Below are 7,350 nucleotides of genomic sequence, written 5' to 3'. Positions count from 1 at the left end.
TTTATTTTTAAGATTTGGGGGTTCTGGGTAAGGTTACATCATACTGTCGCTCCTTTCCTTTCAGCAAGCCCCACTGACAGGCTACAGTCCATATTGTCTTTAGCCTAACATGCAACAAATACTGATGTAGTCATTGGGCTACATCAGAGGCAGGCTTTCCTTTTAGCCAGCACACCTGGGCCAACGTGTCTGCTTCATCATACCCTGCGGATGCCAAAAGCAAATGGCCAGTCACATGATATACAGTAACTATTTTAGTCTGAGCAGAGGCCCATAGGTCTTGCCACAACTCTTGCCCCCAAAGGAACAGGTGACCAACCTTCTGAAAGGTAAGGAGCGACACATAGCAGCAATTCACCGGAGAGTTCCGCTTTATTAGGGAAAGGTGCTGGGTTATATAGGAAGGGGGCATGAATTGATTGAGGTGTCACTTCTATGGGGCTGGTGGCTGTTGGCTAGGTGCTGGGATTGGGAGGGGGGCGAGAGGTGATTGGGCTTCAGGTGGCGCCGGCGGGAACTGAGGACCCCGAAGAGAAGCCGGAAGTTTGCCATCTTACTGGTGGGGACCCTTCATTCACCCCTTTCTCCTCTATGAGTTTGTGGACGTTGCTTTCTCTCTGGCTGCTTCCTGCTGAACAGGGGCGGAGAAGGGAGTGAGGGCTTGAGGATTGGGAGGAAAGGGTTGATAGGACTCCCCGCAGTAAGGACGAGTAGATGTGGACTTCTTCAGGGTTGGAAATCAATGAAGGTTCCCTGTAACCATAGGTTGGCCAAGAGGATATGGGTGTCAGGAGACAGGAGTCTGCGGCTATTGTTTCCAGGAACAGTTTCCAGTGGAGAGAGGGGTCCATCTCAGCTTGTGGTGAGGAGATCACATGAGGGTGAGGGATCTTCTGTGGCCAGAAGCTGGTAATTCCTGAGTAAAAGCTGGTTGAAAGCTTGATTAGAGATTTTTCGAACTTGGGATTTGATTAACTTTATTATACAGGATAAGAAGAGACAGGCGAGAAGAATGATTATTATGGGGCCTGTAATGGGCCAGAGCCAGGTGAGGAGGGGGTTTGTTAGTATTGACGAGAATGGGTTGGAATTGGAAGCAGAGTGGAGACTGGAGGCAAGGTCGGTGAGTTTGGTAATGTTAGTTTCTACAATGCCAGATTCGTTGATGTAATAGCAGCACTCTTCCCAGAGGAAGACGCAGGTGCCGCCCTTCTCGGCTGTAAGCAGATCTAGGGCCCGCCTGTTTTGAAGGGTGACTTTAGCTAGCGAAAGGACCTATCTTTGGAGAGAGGCTAGAGAATCGGCAGTGGATGTCAGGGCTCCCTCAAGTTTGGCGTTGAGATCTCTAACTGCCTATAGAGAGTGACTCAAGGCTTCTCCCGAAAACCCTGCCCTGCCCCAATGGCTGAGGTGATCAAAGAGCTACTGACTATGATGGGAAGGAAAGCAGCTCTTTTTGTGCGCGAGGGCAAGGGAGGTTGGAGCTCAAGGAATTCTGCCATGCTGTAAAGTGTTAACTGTGGGATTAGGGTGACGAGAATGCAGTGTGTATCGGAGTTGAGAGGCAGTGAGTTGAAAAGACTGCTATTACACTAAAAGAAGTGTCCCGGTTGCGTAAAAGTCTTAGAGCCGGAGGTAGGGGTGTAGATAGAGAGGCAGTGAAGTGTGATGGAGGGGGGTGGAGTTGGGCTTACACACTGGTGGATGGTGAGATTATCTGTGTATTCTGGTTCCCATAGGGGTATTTCTGCCAGGGAGCAGAGGGGTTGTCTTTCTGCATGGAAGGAGTAGTTGGAAATATTAAGGGGCACGGCGGCCAGCAGTGGGCGCTGTAGTGATGCGCACAAGAAACAATTGGCGGTGTTAAGGGTGTGGTTGAGAAAGATGGTGGTGTCCTGAATGAGCTGTAATGAAGAGTAGGAGAAATGGGAAGAGGGGTGGGGATAAGAAGATGAAGAGGCACTATCAAGAGTTTGGATAATGACTTTTTCGGAATGTCTGCTATCTGATGCAACTTGAGAGATATGGGAATGAGAGGGAACATACTTTCAAGAGATATGAAGGGTACTGTGGAGGGTCGAGGACCCCCCGTAGTAAACTGAGGCTGTGACTCTGGCAGCTCATCGAGACTCCCAGGGATCTGGGATTGATAAAGAGAATGAGCCGTTGGGATATTTCATGAAACGGTTGGAGGAGTAATACTGTGGTTACTGGATGTTACCTATGTAGTGAATTGTGCAAGACTAGTAGGGACATCTCCCGTAGGTATCTGGCCATCGCCTGCAATAGGCTTGTTTTTGGTCATAGAGGAAGCAGAGGTAGGGAGAATAAGGGTAGCTGCTAGTGAACACTTCAGTGGAGGGAGGAAAGTGGAAGTATAAAGGCTCAGAGCAGCTTTTCAGAGGGCAGTCTGGTGTGGCAATGAGGGCAGTAACTTTTGTTTGATGCTGTGTGTAAGTCTCTCTGACTTTGAATCGCCATACAAAGGAGGCTGGGGTGGTGGGGAAGACAAAAGGAATGAGGAAAAAAAGCGAGAGAGCAGTGAAGGAGGAAAAAGTCATGATTCGGGTATGGATGGCAAAGGGGGTGAACGGGATTTTGGAGGAAAGAGGACAGTAAGGTCAGGAGTCTGGAGGGAGGGAGAGTCTGTAAACTTTTGTAGGTTAAGAGATCTTTTAGGTGATGTGGGGACAGAATGGTAAGGGGCGCTCTGAATGTCAGTTTATGAGCTTCCTTCTGCAAGAGCTGTCCAGCGGCTAATGCCCGTAGGCAGGGGGCCCATCCCTGAACTGTGGGGTCTAATTGCTTAGAGATATAAGCTACTGGGGCAAAGCATATTGGCCTAGGACTCCTAGAGCTTGACTGGACCTCTCATGAATGTATAATGAGAAGGGCTTCGACAAATCAGGAAGATGGAGAGCTGGGGCTTCTACAAGGACTTGACGGAGCTTAATGAAAAAGTGTCGGGGTGAAGAGGATAATGGTTTTTTAGGGGGACTCTTGCTGAGGTTGTATAGGGGTCTTGCCAACAGGGTGAAGGGAGAAGTTAGGGATCTACATTCAAAAATATCTAGCTAGGCTTAGAAAGGGCCTAGAAAGGAAAAGATTTTTGTCTTGGTTTTGGGAATGGGCAGGTCAGAGAGGAGCCATTTTCTGTCTAAGGTAATGGACTTTCTTTGTTGAGATAGAAGGAATCTGAGGTAAGTGACATGAGGGGAAGAGATTTGAGCTTTGACGGGGGATACTCGGTAACTTCTGGAAGCTAGAAGGTTAAGTAGGGAAGCAGTGTCAAGTTGAGACTGTTCCCACGAGAGACTGCAGAGTAGAAGATTGTCTATGTATTATAAGGTGGACTTGGAGTGATCATGATGAAACTGTTTGAGGTCCTGAGCTAGGACCTGTCTAAAAATATGGGGACTATCTCGGAAGCTTTGTGGCCAAACTAACCACGTGAGTTGTTTAGAATGTCTTGTGTATGGGTCCATCCAGGTGAAGATGAAAAAATCTTGGGAGCAGAGGTCTAGAGGGATAGAAAAATGGGTCTTTGAGATCTAGGACTGAGAAGTGGGATGCTGAGGCTGTATGGATTTGGAACTAAGGGATGGATAGGGACAATGGCTATGTTGATGAGGCGAAGGTCTTGGACAAGGTGGAAAGAACCGTTGGTTTTTTTAACAGCTAATATGGGGGTATTAAATGGGGAGTGAGTGGGTCTGCTTGAATGATGTGTTGGAGGCCTATAAGGGCTGAAGTGGTTAGGGGGTTTTGGGCCTGACAGATATACTGAGAGGGGTCACATAATTTGATAGAGGCAGGAGGACATAGGGCCACGGAGGGGCTTGTAATGTCCCAAACTTTGGGATTTACAGGGTGTATGAGGGCAGAACCGGAGCTTTCATTGGGTATAGGGGGGTCGTTGGCTATGAGGGCCATCAGAAAGAGTACTGGGGGCTGTGGGAGTGGATATAGTTATGGAAACGTGGAGGAGGGAAAGGATGTCTCATCCTAGTAAAGGGATGGTACACTGGGGCATAACCAGGAAGGAGTGGGAGAAAGGTATGGGATTGTCTTGGATTGTGCATAAAAGGGTGGGTGGGGGGTTTAATGGGAAAATCTGTTTACCTCCTACTCTGACTATAGGAGTAATGGCTGCATGGTAGGGCCCCGGTATTCTCACAAGACTGAGAAGGTGGCTCCTGTATCTATGTGGAAGGAGATGGGGTTACCGCCTACTGTTAAAGTAACCCTGGGCTCCTTTTTGGTGATGGAAATGGTCGGGCGAGAAGCCCCCTGGCCCCTTCAATCTTCTTCTGCCAGCCCCACTACGGCGGGCTTAGGATGTGGGTTGTTCGTCCAGCCTCTCCTTCGGGTGGTTGGGCAATCAGACCCCCAGTGGCCCTTTTTGTGGCATCTGGGGCATGGGGTGGTAGGACATCTGGGGGAGGGGCACGCCCTTGACCAATGTCCCTCTTTTCTGCACTTGAAACAAGCTCTTGGGGGGGCTTGTTTGTAGAAGGGCACCCAGGTTGTGGTTTTATCAGCTGGGCCAACATCTGGAAATTGGCCTGATCAGCCTTTTGTTTATGGCATTCTTTCTCCTCCTCCCGGTTATGGAAGACTTTAAAGGCCACTGTTAGGATCTCAGTCTGTGGGGTAGCGGGGCCCTGTTCTAACTTTTTGAGTTTAGCTTTAATGTCGGGGTTGCCTTGAGCTAGGAAGTATGTCATAAGGACATGTCTTCCTTCAGGTGTTTCTGGATCCAGGCTGGTATACTCTAATAGGGCTTGAGTGAGTCTGTCTGAGAACTCGGATGGGATTTCATCTCTCTTTTGAATTATGTCTTGGAGCTTTTGAAAATTGACTACTTTACAAGCTGCCCTTTTTCAGACCTGCTATTAAGCAGGAGGCAAAAATATCTCAAGAGCGGTGTCTCACGGCGGTGTTATAATTTCAGTGTGGGTCTTGTTCCGGGACAGCAGTGGGGCCAGGGGGATAGGTAGGGTCAGTCCTGTGGGTTTCAGTAGCCTACATTTGGGCGAAGTCCTAAACTCGTCTACGCTCTTCAGGGAGGAGAGTATTGGCCAGGAGCATGAAAATGTCATGATGTGTGAGGCTGTAAGACTGGAGGGTCTATTGAAACTCCCTGATGTATGTCATGGGATCAGTGGAAAAGGAACTTAGGCGTTTCTCTAGTTAGGCTAAATCTCTTAAGGAGAAAGGGACGTGAACGCGCAGGATGCCTTCAGATCCTGCTACCTCCCGGAGGGGGGCGATAATTTTGGGAGGCTCTTGGGACTGAGTCTGAGGGGGACTGAAGGGTTCTGGTTCAGTCTGTGGGGGAGTGACGCGGTCTAGCCGTGCCTAGTCGAGCAGGTCCTGAAGTGCAGAAGGGGGGCAAAGAAAATAAAGAAACATAGAATCGGACCCACATGTCGCCAGCTAGCAGCCCAGCTGCTTGCCTCTGCTGCTTTAGTTGGGCTTGAACTCATGACTCTGAGGTTAAGAGTCCCATGCTCTACTGAGCTACAGCAGGGCTCCAGTTAATTGCTTATGGAATGCGTTGTTTTCTATTCCTGCCACATCGACAAGTGGGGGAAGGGCATAGCTAGAAGCAGGGGCGGTGTTTCTACACATCTTCAAGGTCTCCCTATTTTCAGAGTGAGGAGTCTTGGCAAGATATGTTTTTGTGGACAGGTAACTTCTAAGGACTGCACCAGTTGTTCTCTAACTTGTGCCTTCCCATGCTGCGTTCAGACATGGGGGGAGGTGCTTTCCCATTCTCTCTACAAACGTGTGAGAAGACAAAGGCGGTCCCTAACAGGGGAGAAACAGGTGATGAGGGCAAAGATGGAGGAGGCCCCTGGGACCTAGTTAAAGGGGGGCTGAAAGGCTCAGGTTTAATCTGCAGGGAATGAAGGTGGAGGAGGTGAGATGGGGGAGGAGATGGTTGGGGAGGAAGGGAGAAGGGCTGTTGTAGGAGAAGAAGGGGAAGGGAGTGAACGGGAGGCTTCTGCTGGGGCGGTGGCTTGCAGGCTAGGAGAACTTGGGAGGGGCGGGGAGAGGAGGAGGCGGAAAGCTTCGATATAGGGAATCTCCTTCCATTTTTTCAGGTGCTGGCAGTAGTTAAAAAGATCGCGAGTGATGTTAGGATCAAGAGTTCCCCCTGCAGGCCATTGGTTTTTATTGTCTAGGGGGTATGTCGGCCAATCTTGGGAGCAATATTTACGGAGAAGTTTTGGTTTTATATCAGGCATCAGGGAGAGGGTAGCCAGATGCTTAAGCAGGCATTCAAGAGGTGAACGTTCAGGGAGGGATGAGGAGAGCTCCCATGGTAAAGAACAGAGAAGGAGACAAACAGGGGAAGACGAACGGAGATCCTTGGACTGGAAGCAGACCACAAGGAGACAAAGGGCGTCCCCGATGATCCTTGGTGGTCTGCGGAAACTCGTATACGAGTCGGAATTTCTTGGGAAGTGTGGGTCGTCACCCAGACTTCTCTAAGAAGGCAGAGTGCCGGAGTCACGAGGTACCTAGCGCTAGGCATTTTCGGCGGACGGAGCAGATGGAGGAGGGGTGAAAAGGGAGCGTTCTCATCCACAAAGGAGTCACCTCGTTTATGGCTGTTGGAGGGGGGTGCCTGAGAGTTGGCCGCAGCTGTGAAGGCCTGAGGCGGGGATTTATGACTGTCGGAGGAGGGGCCTGAGCGTCCGCCGCAGCCGTAAAGGCTTGAGGCGGGGATTTATGGCTGTTTGGGGAGGGGCCTGAGGGTCCGCCGCAGCCGTGAAGGCCTGAGGCGGGGAGAGTTCCCTCCTCATCCCCGAGCGTCAGGGCCTTGCCGGACGATCACGGTCAATGGCACTGCGATAGCTCGGGGAAGAGTGGCCCACCCCAGGGAAATTTTGCTTAAAAACTTTCAGCACTGATGGAAGGGATGGTGAATGCGTTTGACTGTTGGAGGAGGGGCCTGAGCATCCGCCGCAGCCTTAAAGGCTTGAGGCGGGGATTTATGGCTTTTTTAGGAGGGGCCTGAGGGTCTGCCGCAACCGTGAAGGCCTGAGGCGGGGAGCGTTCCCTCCTCATCCCCGAGCGTCAGGGTCTTGCCGGACGATCACGGTCAATGGCACTGCGATAGCTTGGGGAAGAGTGGCCCACTCCAGGGGGAAAACTTACCTAAAGGCCAGAGAGGAGTGGTGAGTGTGATGAGCCAGCACTGGAAAAAGAGGACGAGGGCAAGCTGCTGCTGGTGTCGGGGGAAGACGGGCCCAGTTGGGGTGTCCCGTCTCCCAGGTTTCGGCACCAATGAAAGGAAAGGAGCGACACATAGCAGCAATTCACCAGAGAGTTCTGCTT

General features: G+C 50.7%; 1 long non-coding RNA gene across 1 annotated transcript; it reads right to left on the bottom strand.

Annotated features, from left to right (window-relative positions):
* Window positions 1-348: 348 nt before the first annotated feature.
* On the bottom strand, window positions 349-7,282 carry LOC140848987 (uncharacterized). Its single transcript, XR_012130373.1, has 2 exons — window positions 7,171-7,282; window positions 349-927 (listed from the first exon to the last, which is right to left on the bottom strand). It is a non-coding gene; the product is annotated as an uncharacterized lncRNA (long non-coding RNA).
* Window positions 7,283-7,350: the final 68 nt, after the last annotated feature.

The sequence above is a fragment of the Manis javanica genome, chromosome 4 (genome assembly GCF_040802235.1).
Source record: "Manis javanica isolate MJ-LG chromosome 4, MJ_LKY, whole genome shotgun sequence".
NCBI lineage: Eukaryota > Metazoa > Chordata > Mammalia > Pholidota > Manidae > Manis > Manis javanica.
This window is presented reverse-complemented; position numbering and strand designations above follow the sequence as displayed.